This window comes from Alligator mississippiensis, chromosome 3 (genome assembly GCF_030867095.1).
Source record: "Alligator mississippiensis isolate rAllMis1 chromosome 3, rAllMis1, whole genome shotgun sequence".
NCBI lineage: Eukaryota > Metazoa > Chordata > Crocodylia > Alligatoridae > Alligator > Alligator mississippiensis.
Window position 1 is genome coordinate 302,815,060 of NC_081826.1, and position 12,086 is coordinate 302,827,145.

At 53.9% G+C, this 12,086-nt stretch overlaps 1 pseudogene; it reads left to right on the forward strand.

Moving 5' to 3' along the window:
* The first annotated feature begins 3,000 nt into the window (after positions 1-3,000).
* Positions 3,001-12,086, forward strand: part of LOC102562950 (long-chain-fatty-acid--CoA ligase ACSBG2-like) — a 45,827-nt pseudogene continuing 36,741 nt past the window's right edge.

Consider the following 12,086-nt stretch of genomic DNA (forward strand, 5'->3'; position numbering starts at 1 on the left):
GGATGTGCTCCACACCCTGGCCCTGAGGTGGGGGAGTGGAGCACTTTCCCGGAGCCAGCAGAGCCCGCACCAGGCTCCCATCCCAGCCTCGCCTGGTGCACGGCCTTGAAAAGGCTGTGCGTGGCCACACTTCTAGTTGTGTGTGGCCACGCATGCACACACCTTAGAGGGAACCTTGCTTGTGGTGCTCTGGCCAGGTGCCAGACGACTGAAAGAAGGCCAATGTGGTCCCCATTTTCAAAAGAGGGAGGACCCAGGCAACTATAGGCCCATTAGTCTTATTTCAGTCCTGAGGAAGCTCTTTGAGAAAATTTTCCAGGAGCACATCTGTGAGGGACCAGCAAGGCGGGGGGGGGGGGTGATGCTCAAGGGCAACTAGCATGGGTTCATTGGGGCAGGTCCTGTCAGACCAACCTGATTGCCTTCCACAATCAGGTAACAAAATCATTGGACACAGGTGTCGTGGTGGATGTAGTCTTTCTGGACTTTAGAAAGGCCTTTGACACTGCCTCCCACCCCATTCTTGTTAAAAAGCTAGATGATTGTGGCATTTATGCCTACACAGTCAAATGGGTCACAAATTGGCTAGAGGGCCTGTCGCAAAGCACTTAGGTGCCCTGCTCCTAAAGAGGGGAAACTGTTGGGAGCAAGCCCTGGCAGGGAATAAGGAGCCTAGCTGTTGGTTGCCAGGGCAACCAGAGGAGGTCAGCTGACCAGACGGGGCAGGGCCTGGCTCCCTTATGAGCCCCAGAGAAGGAAGCAGCTTTGTGGTGAGCCCCAGGGAAAGGGGCAGCGCTTGAGAAGGCCCAGAGAGAGGGCAGCATTGTGGAAGAGGCCCCGAGAGGGGGCAGCATTACTGTGAAGGTCCTGAGAAGGGGCAACATTGTGGAGAAGGTCCCAAGAGAGGGAAGCTTTGTGGAGAAGGTCCCAAGAGAGGGAAGCATTGTGGAGAAGCCCCAGAGAGAGGGGCAGCGTTACTGAGAAGCTCCAGAGGGGAGGCAGCGTTACTGAGAAGCTCCCAAGAGGGGGCAGAGTTACTGAGAAGGCCCAAAGAAGAGGGCACATAGTGAGATAGGGCCAGGGAGAGCCCTAGCACCGGAAAGGGTGCAGATCAAAAGAGGTAGGGCCCAAAGAGGACAAAGGGCCAGATTATAATAAGGCTAGGACATAACAACGTCTATTCCATTGGCAAGGCGTGGGCTGCAGTGTAGGGAAGGAAACGGAGCTGCAGATAGCGCCCTCTGGCCTCGGGGCAGTCCAAGGACAGCCTCCTGCTAATTAACATCAATTAACCAATTAACAGCAAGGCATGGCAGGCGAGAAAGTGGGCATTTGCCCCAGGAACAGGTGTGTGGGCCATGTTTAGATCGGCCCAGAGCAGATACCTGTTACAATGGTGCATTGGCCGGGAAAGTTCCGTACGGCAGCATGCATCATAGGACTCTGGTTTGGCCGTATGAGGAAAAGAATCCTTGGGTCCAGAAAGAGAGAGAAGGGAGAGCGGATGCCTAGCCCAGGTCCAGAGTCACAACCACAGGTTGTAGTTGGGCTACAGCAAGCGATACAAGGCCTACGGAAGCAAGCCGCTAGACAACAGGCTCTGTTAGCCAACGCGATGGAAGGCATCCACATACTACCAGTGGTCCAGGTGGGGATGTGTGGCAGCCTATCACCCCCAAATGGACAGACTCATGGAACATTTTAATCAGACTCTGAAACAGATGTTAAAGAAGTTTGTGGCTGAGAGCCCTCAGGATTGGGATAAAATGATACCACCTTTGTTGTTTGCGGTAAGAGAGGTGCCCCAAGCCTCAACTGGGTTTTCACCCTTTGAGCTATTATACAGCTGGCAACCCCAGGGAATACTCAATCTGATTAAAGAAGGTTGGGAGGAACAGCAGGATAAAGGCCAGAACTTGATCCAGTATGTGATACAACTGTGAGAGTGCCTTGAAGCCGCTCGGAGTGAGGTCGTAGGAAATCTCAGAGAGGCCCAGCAACGTCAGGTGAGATCTTACAACCGGGGCACCCGGGAGAGGAAGTTTAAGGTGGGGGACTGCATGTTGGTTTTATTACCGGACCGGGAGAGTAAGCTACTTGCCCGGTGGCAGGGACCCTATGAAGTTATACGCCAAGTGGGGCCCTTGGATTATGAGGTGTATCAGACAGACAAACAAAAGAAGAAGCAGGTATACCACATCAATCTGCTGAAGAAGTAGCTCCTGAAGACCAGGAGAAAACAGCATTCACCACCCCATGGGAGCTCTTCCAGTTCCGACTCATGCAGTTCAGATTACATGGAGCCGCAGCTACGTTTCAGCATCTAATGAACAGAGTTTTGGCCCCCCATATGGGTTATGCTGCAGCATACATAGATGATATTATTATCTATACTGAAGAATGGGCCTAACACCTCAAAGCGCTAAGGGCAGTGGTACAAGACTTGAGACGGGCCAGGCTGACAGCCAATCCAAAAAAATGTACCATAGGGAAAGAAGAAACTCAGTACCTGGGGTTCCTAGTAGGAAGTGGAAAAGTGAGACCATTATTAAGCAAGGTGGAGGCTTTGCAGAGGTACCAAGCTCCCTAATCTAAAAAACAAGTGAGGGCATTTTTGAGGCTAGCCAACTATTATAGAAGGTTTGTACCCCACTTCGCAGATTTAGTGGTGCCATTGACAGAGATGACAAAGGTAGGGGCTCCTGCCAAGGTAAGATGGATGTTGAAAAGGCATTCCAAGTGGTGAAGGAAGCATTGTGCTTGCAATCCATGCTATATACCCCAGATTTTAATAAACCCTTCCTGGTGCAGACTGATGCATCAGAAGCAGCAGTTGGAGCGGTGTTGATCCACACAGAAGGGGAAGAAGAGTGCCCTATAGCATACATAAGTAGGAAGTTACACCCACCTGAGCGGAATTACACTACAATAGAAAGTGTTTGGCGATCAAGTGGGCAGTGGAAACCCTCCACTGTGGCACCGGTGGAAACCCTGCTTACCATGTGTGTAGATGGGGTGGCACAGCTGGACCCCAAGGGCCCCGGGGCCTTGCTACCCATCACCATGCACCAGCTGTTCCAGGCGGTGGTGGAGCACCATGGGGACTGGCCCACCCTGGCCTACAAGTGGGTGCAGATGTGGGAGAGCCTCAGCTACCGGCAGTACCAGCAGCAGTGCTGAGCTGCCACCAAGGGCTTCCTGAAAGTGAGCAGGAGCTGTGGGCATGGGGCTGAGGGGCGCTGGGCCAGAGTGGGGTCAGGTGTGGTTGGGTCCTGCCCTGGGTTTGTGCATGTGGACCTGAGCCCCTCTCTAGTGTCCCCAACTGGGCCTGGAGCGCTTCTATGGCATCACGATCCTGGGCTCCAACAGCCCCGAGTGGGTCATCGCTGACATAAGGGCCATCATGGCCGGGTAAGGGGGTGCCTTCATGCTGCAGGGTGGGATGGGGGCCCGCATAGGTGCCAGCACTGCCTGGTGGGGGGACACATGCCTGGCCCTGGTGTGGGTGCAGGTTGTGGCCGGCTGAGGGGGCACCTTGGGCAGGTCACTGAGTGGCTCTGGAACAGGTGGGACTGGAGCGGGTGCAGCTGGGCTGATGGGGCATCTCCTCAGGGCCCCTGGCTTCATGCTGCTGGTTTTCCCCACCCCAGGGGTCTGGCAGTCAGGCTCTACAGCACCAGCTTCCCTGAGGCCTGCGGCTACATCACCGCTGACTGCACCACCAACGTGGTGGTGGTGGAGGACAAAGTTCAGCTCATCAAGATCCTGCAGGTGACGGCAGCATCCCCTCCCAAGGGGGTTCCTGCCTCCCTGCCCCACTAATGACAGAGCCCTGCCCTTCCCATCCCTGCCCTTCTCACTCCAAGGGGTTCATGTCCTGTGCTCCCCATGCACAGTCCTTCCCGACCTCCTGGATCCCAGCCCCCCGCCCCCAGCCATGCCAGGCTCTTCTCCCTGGTGTCCTCTCTGTCCCATTCCCAATGGTGCCCTTTCCCCTGCTCCTCCCCTCAGCCCTGTGGCACAGCTATGCCTGCCCTGGACTGCCAGCTTCTCTTGGTGTCACCCTTACAACCATTTCAGGATCTTATCTACCCCCACATGCCTTCTCTCCCCTAGAGAGCCTAGGCAGGCAGACCCCATGGGGCACCTGGTGCTGAGATGGGGGTGTAGTGGGGGGGGGCTCTCCTCCCCCTGAGGAAGCCACATTGATCATCCCTGCAGGTGCACAAGCAGCCGCTTCACCTCTAAGCCATTGTCCAGTACCACAACTGGTTGGAGGAGAAGAGACCCAACAAGTACATGGTACAGGCCTGTAATGGTGGTTGTGGTGGGAGGCACCCCCACCTCCCATGGACCTGGGTTCCTGTGTGTCCCCTGCCCAGCACCCTGCACCACCCCCAGCACCTATTCCCCCCACACCACAGACCAGCCCCCACACCCTCCAGTATCTGTGCTACCCATAGCACAGATGAGTCCCATTCTACCACTAACCAGCTAATCATAGATTCATAGATGTTAGGGTCGGAAGGGACCTCAATAGATCATCGAGTCCGACCCCCTGCATAAGCAGGAAAGAGTGCTGGGTCTAGATGACCCCAGCTACATGCTCATCTAACCTCCTCTTGAAGACCCCCAGGGTAGGGGAGAGCACCACCTCCCTTGGGAGCCCGTTCCAGACCGTGGCCACTCGAACTGTGAAGAAGTTCTTCCTAATGTCCAATCTAAATCTGCTCTCTGCTAGCTTGTGGCCATTATTTCTTGTAACCCCCTGGGGTGCCTTGGTGAATAAATACTCACCAATTCCCTTCTGTGCCCCCGTGATGAACTTAAAGGCAGCCACAAGGTCGCCTCTCAACCTTCTCTTGCGGAGGCTGAAAAGGTCCAGTTTCTCTAGTCTCTCCTCGTAGGGCTTGGTCTGCAGGCCCTTGACCATATGAGTGGCCCTTCTCTGGACCCTCTCCAGGTTATCCGCATCCTTCTTGAAGTGTGGCGCCCAGAATTGCACGCAGTACTCCAACTGTGGTCTGACCAGCGCCCGATAGAGGGGAGCATCACCTCCTTGGACCTATTTGTCATGCATCTGCTGATGCACGATAAAGTGCCATTGGCTTTTCCGATGGCTTCGTCACGCTGCCGGCTCATGTTCATCTTGGAGTCCACTAGGACTCCAAGATCCCTTTCCACCTCTGTGCCCCCCAGCAGGTCATTCCCTAGGCTGTAGGTGTGCTGAACATTTCTCCTCCCTAGGTGCAGCACTTTGCATTTCTCCTTGTTGAACTGCATCCTGTTGTTTTCTGCCCACTTGTCCAACCTATCCAGGTCTGCTTGTAGCTGTTCCCTGCCCTCTGGCGTGTCCACATCTCCCCATAGCTTTGTGTCATCTGCAAACTTGGACAGAGTACACTTCACTCCCTCGTCCAAGTCACTGATGAAGACATTAAAGAGTATCGGTCCAAGGACCAAGACCTGCGGGACCCCACTGCCCACACCCTTCCAGGTCGAAGCCGACCCATCCACCATGACTCTCTGGGTGCGACCCTCTAGCCAATTCGCCACCCACCGGACTGTGTAGTCATCCAAGTCACAGCCTCTTAACTTGTTCACCAGTATGGGGTGGGATACTGTATCGAAGGCCTTCCTGAAGTCTAAGTATACGACATCCACCCCTCCTCCTGTGTCCAGGCGTTTCGTAACCTGGTCATAGAAAGAGACTAGATTGGTCAGGCACGATCTGCCCGCCACGAACCCGTGCTGGTTTCCCCTCAGCATAATTTGGCCTGCCGGGCTCTCACAAATGTGAACCTTGATAATTTTTTCAAAGACTTTACCAAGGATGGAGGTGAGACTGACTGGCCTATAGTTGCCCGGGTCCTCCTTCCTCCCCTTTTTGAAAATGGGGACCACGTTAGCCCTTTTCCAGTCCTCCGGGACTTGGCCCGTGCTCCACGAGCGTTCGAATATTCCTGCCAGTGGCTCTGCAATGATGTCGGCCAGTGCCTTCAGCACCCTCGGATGGAGCTCGTCCGGGCCTGCCAACTTAAAGGCATCCAGTTCTTCCAAGTGACTCTGCACCACCTCAGGATCTACACATGGAAGTCTGGCACCTTGCTGCTGCCTTTCTACAACCCCAGTGAGAGACTTGTTGTGTCCCTCACTTAGGAGAACAGGCTTTGTGGCCTCCTGCTTTAGCCGCACTCCAGCAGGATTGCGTGCATCCCTGGACAGTGGACAGGACTGAGGACAGCTGGTTTCACTGGTGGGTTCCTCCTTCTCTCTGTCTCTGGCTTTACCTCCCAGTGCACCTTTACCTCTTGCTTTCCTTTCTTCTGCACATAATGTGCTTTCCTGCAAACAAAGACACACGATTCTTTCAATCTAATTCTGGCTGACTGCATAGCAGCTGCAGCACCTGGTATTCACACCTTCAGCTATTGCTAGGTCTGTGGTCTGCCCATATCAGTGTGGTCTGCCAGTCTCTGACCAGGTCTGGGGCCTGCATTGTCCTGCCTTTGCCTTCCTCTCCTGGGACAGGAAGAATCCCAAGGAAGATGACTCGAGTGTTGGATCTTGAAGAGTCTTCCCTGGTTGGGCTTGACTTGACTTGGCTTGTTCTTTGTCCGGAGTATTGCTGTAGACCCCAGGGACACTTCTCAAGCCCCACTGCTGCTGGTTCACCAGAAACATGATGGGGCAGTAAGCATTGAGGAGTATAGGTTGTACAGGTGTGGCAGAGTGGGGAAAAATGGTGGGGGGTAGCACTCTATATTAAGGAGTGGTATACGTCTTCCACCATCAAGGCAGGGGTGGAAGAGGGGAACACAGAGGCATTGTGGTTCAGGATCCAGGGGGGGCAGGGGGGGGCCAGGGGAAAAGGACTTGGTTGTGGGGGTCTACTACAGGCCTCCTCAACAGGATCAAGAGTTAGATGATGTATTCTCTGGGCAGCTAGCAGACACCACACAGACGAGGGAGGTGGTGGTCATGGGAGATCTAAACTACCCAGATATCTGCTGGGAGGAGCAGACAGCCAAAACAAGCCGCTCATGGAGGTTCTTACACTGTGTGCAGGACCTCCACCTAACCCAGGTGGTGTCTAGTCCCACCAGGGGTAGCGCCTTGCTTGGCCTGGTTTTAGCAACAGGGGATGATCTTGTGGGGGACATGCGAGTTCATGGTAGCCTGGGAGATAGTGACCATCACTTGGTCAAATTCACTATCCAGTGAAGGGTGGGTAAAGTAACTAGTGGGTCTAAGGTGTTGGACTTCAGAAGGGCCAACTTTAGCAAGCTTAGAAGGCTAATTAGTGAGGGGATGCAACTGAAGAACATAGAGCAAATGGGGGTCCAGGAGGGCTGGAGGTATCTCAAGAGAGTGATCCTTGGGTCTCAAAAGGAGTCTATCCCATTATGTAGGAAGGCAGGTAAGGGGGGAAAAAAGCCACCTTGGCTGAACAGGGAACTCCAGGAGAGTCTGGGAGCAAAGAAAGAGATGTATAGGCAATGGAAGCAGGAAGCAGCCACCAAGGAGGAATATATCTCCCTGGCGCACTATTGCAGGGAATCAGTTAGGCCAAGGCAGGGCTTGAGCTCAGGCTGTCTTCAACAATCAAGGACAATAAAAAGTCCTTCTTCAGGTATATAGCGGGCAAAAGGAAAGCTCAGAGCAACATAGGGCCCCTGCAGGACAGATCAGGACAGCTGGTGCTTGACATGGAGAAAAAAGCAGAGCTCTTCAATGAGTTCTTTGCTTCAGTATTTCTAAGTACCGACCAAGCCAATTCCCCTACCTCAATCATTGACGGAGGTCCACATGGCACCAGTCCGCCTACGGTTAGTTCTGAAATAGTTAAGAAGCTCCTGGAGGAGCTGGATGGGTACAAGTCAGCAGGCCTGGACGACCTCCATCCACGGCTGCTGAAAGAATTGGCCAGTGTCATAGCTGAGCCACTGGCACAGCTGTTCAAACACTTGTGGTGCTCCGGCCAGGTCCCTGAGGACTGGAGAAGGGCCAATGTGGTGCCCATTTTCAAGAAAGGGAGAAGGGATGAGCTGGGTAACTTCAGGCCAGTCAGTCTTACCTCTATTCCTGGGGAAATGCTGGAGAAAATAATCAAAGAACACATTTGTGCAGGCCCGGCAGGGGAAACAATGCTGAGGGGAAACCAGCATGGGTTTGTCACAGGTAGATCCTGCCTGACAAACCTTGTAGCTTTCTATGACCAGGTCACACACTGCCTGGATGCAGGAGCCAAGGCTGATGTCATCTTCCTGGACCTTAGGAAAGCCTTCGACACAGTTTCGCACCCTGTCCTCATTGGGAACCTAGTGGATTGCGGAGTGGATGCCTACACAGTCAGGTGTGTGGCCAACTGGCTTAGGGACCGCACCAGAGAGTGGTGGTGGATGCTTCCTTCTCGGCCTGGAGGGAGGTGGGCAGTGGGGTCCCGCAGGGTTCAGTCCTCAGACCAATATTATTCAATATCTTCATCAGTGATTTGGATGAGGGCGTGGAGAGCACCCTTTCCAAGTTCACTGATGATACCAAGTTATGGGGCAAAGTTAGTACACCGGAGGGTAGGGAGCAGATTCAGGCCAACCTGGACAGGTTGGAGCAATGGGCAGAGAGAAATAGGATGCAATTTAATAAAGATAAATGTAAGGTACTCCACCTGGGAAGGAGGAACCCCCAGCACACCTGTAGGTTAGGGAGTGTCCTTCTCAGTAGCTCAGAGGCAGAGAGGGATCTTGGAGTCGTAATTGACTCCAAGATGAACATGAGCTGGCAGTGTAACGAGGCCATCAACAAGGCCAATCGCACCTTGTCGTGCATTAGCAGGTGCATGACTAATAGATCAAAGGAGGTGATGCTCCCCCTCTATGCGGCACTGGTCAGGCCACAGTTGGAGTACTGTGTCCAGTTTTGGGCGCCACACTTCAAGAGGGATGCGAGGAATCTGGAGAGGGTCCAGAGGAGGCCACTCGCATGATTAGTGGCGTTCATGATAGACCCTACGGGGGGAGGTTGAGAGAGCTGAATCTCTTCAGCCTTCACAAGAGACAGCTGAGGGGAGATCTTGTGGCTGCCTATGAATTTAGTAGGGGAGGTCAACAGGGAATAGGAGAAGAGCTGTTTACTAAGGAGCCCCAGGGAGTGATTAGGAATAACGGGTGTAAACTAGTTGAAAGTGGATTTAGGTTAGATATTAGGAAGAAATTTTTCACAGTAAGGGTGGCCAGCATCTGGGATGGGCTTCCAAGAGAGGTGGTGCTATCACCTAGCTTGGAGGTCTTCAAGAGAAGGCTAGATAGTCACCTGGCTGGGGTCGTCTGACCTCGGTCCTCTTTCCTGCCAGGGCCAGGGGGTCAGACACGATGATCCATTGCAGTCCCTTGCGACTCTGCAATCTATGAATCTATGAAAGGAAAAGAAACCAAACAGAAATAAAGAGCCTGTATTCACTGTCAGTCTGACTGACTGGGGCTATGCCAGGGCACACCTCTCCAAAAAACCTGCCTCTTCCTACAGACACGCTTGTTTGAACCCTCCAGCCACAGGCTAACGCATGCATACACAGCACTAGGTACTATCCCTTTCTCTTGCCTATCACTGCATTCCCATTTCAGTCCCCCTTCCATGTTCCTTGACTACAGTGGGGACCCGTAGGAGGCGCACAGGGGTGCACGTGCACCCCCTGAGAGTGCTGGCGCACCCCCTGACTGACCATGCTCACCACTTAGGCAATGGGCAAGGGGGGCAGGCGGGAGTGCTGATGCCCCCCTGCAAGCACTGGCCGGGGAATGGGAGCACCGTGACTGCTTTGCAGTTAGCTGCGGGAGGACACCCCACCCCACCCCCGTCGGTGAGATAAGCAGCAGGGAACCTCCCCCCTGGTCAGCAAGATTGGCCACAGGGGGACTCCCCATCTGGTCACTGGGGGGGCATGTGCCCCCTTGACTAAGGTGGCACCAGTCACCCATGCTTGACTATCTGTCAACCTCCAGGTCAGTCAAGAAGCACTGGTTTGATTCAGAAGTACCTAACACTTTGACAGCCCCATTGCTCCCAGGTATCTGCCACATCCTTGTGACATTGCCAGCATGGGTCTGACTCTCAAATGGTCTGAGGCAGCCACCAAGGCTCAGGCTGCCTCCTCTATGCCAGCATGAGAAACAGGCAGTAGTTTCTTGCCCACTCCCATCACATGCCTGTCAGCCTCAGGGCAGTGTCCTGGGCTTCGCTGCCAGCAGACAGGAAAGCCTTCTGCTTTCTGGGGCTGCTGCTTGCCCATTCCACCTATTCCCCTTAATTAGTGCCTTATCCTTATGAAGCTCCATCTCCCATGGGTGTTGGCACCACTCCAGGTCTGTTCCCATCCCAGTTCCTCCTGTCCACCTGCTACCATATTCTCCATTCTTTCGGGATCCTTCCTCAGCCCTTCTCAGCCGAGGTCTCCTCAGGTGCCCTGTCTCCCACTCCCTCCTTTCTGGCTAGCTGCCCCACCCCTGGTCCTTGTCATCCGGCAGTTGGGTCCTTCTCCCTGAGCTCCACCAGGCCACACTTCCAAGTCACACCTGGGGACCGGAGCCCCTCCAGGATGTTGTTCCTCACCCCATTGCCCTCATTTCCCTGCTGTTCTTGGTGGCGCAACTGGTGATACAGCAGCAGTTCCTGTGTCTGCAGAGAAGAAAAAAACTATCACACAAATGTGCTTGTACCTGTGTGTGCTGGCTGCAGGAGTTGTGTGGCTCCTGGGGTGGTTGGCTGCCTGATGGTTAAAGCCCAGTTCAGCCCTGCCCCCCCACTTAGGCTATGCTGAGCTCAGGCCAGAAACAGACATTAGGGAATGAAGCAGAGCAGCTCTGCTGGGATACAGCTGAGCTGCTTCATTGGGCAAGATGGGCATTGCCCATTGTCTCACCTGTGGATCTTGTGGGACAACCGGCACCCTGTTCCCTGCTTCCACATTTACCCCTGCAACCTCTGGGGTTCCCAGATTTCACTGTGCTGGGGGAGCGACTCTTCCAGGGGGTACCTGTGATGAGACAGTAGGGGGCACTACTATGCTGAACTACCCTCCTCACTGTGCCCGGCCAAAACCACACTTCAGGTGTCTCCCCTGGGGCACTTATGTTCAGCTGACCCCCTTCCTGGAGTACACCCACAAGCCTGGGATAAACACTGTGTGATGGGCTATCTGGTAGTGATTTGGTCCAAGGGTTTTGAAAGTGTAAAAAATGATTGGAGGGCTTGGGATTCCCTTTCCTCACCAATCAGGCCCCAGAGACTTCCCCTCCATGTCCCTTGATTGCCCCCTTGGGTCACCTGGAGGGGGATAAAAGGGGCAGCGCAGCTGACTCAAGGAAGACCAGCAAGTGACCACAAGGAAGGAAATTCAAAGAGCTGGCAAGAGCTGGGCCAGTGGGGCAGGAGCAGTTGCCCTAGAAGAGCCTGAAGGGAGTGGGACCTGCAGGCAGCAGTTGGACCCTCAGCAGCGTGACATGTGGCCGGCAGAAGAGTCTCCCTGCTGGGCTCCAGGATCCCCTATGAGAGGCTGCAGCCAGCAGGAGAGGCTCCCCAGCTCCAGCAAGAAGCTGAGTAGTGACCCAAGAGGTTCCCAGCTCTGCTTCCAGTGAGAGACAGGGCAGCTCAATGTGAGTCAGGGTCTCCTGGAAGGTCAAAACCCCTAGCACCTTGGAGCAGTCCTAGTGCTAGTGGCTATGTGGTAGAGTTTCTGCCTGCCATGTGAGAAGTCCTAGCTGGGTCAAGTAGGGTTGCATGAAGTAACAGGAAAAAGCTGTTGTTACACTGGAAGGGGGTCATTTTGTTTTTCCCCTCTCCAGGTACCTATGCCTTATATCTCTTATCATTTGATGTTTTGTATTTTGTGCATTTTATATTTCACCAACCAGTATAGTTTGTTGTGCTGTTTGTGTTTTATACTTTGTAAACCTGCCTTTTGTCAACTGAATGAATATGTCTACAAATGTAACTGCCTTACCCTTATTGAATCCCACCCTCTCTGGGCATTGTAGTGCCCCCTATGCCTCCTGGTTTATACATGTTATATTCCCATTACTGTTTTTCTC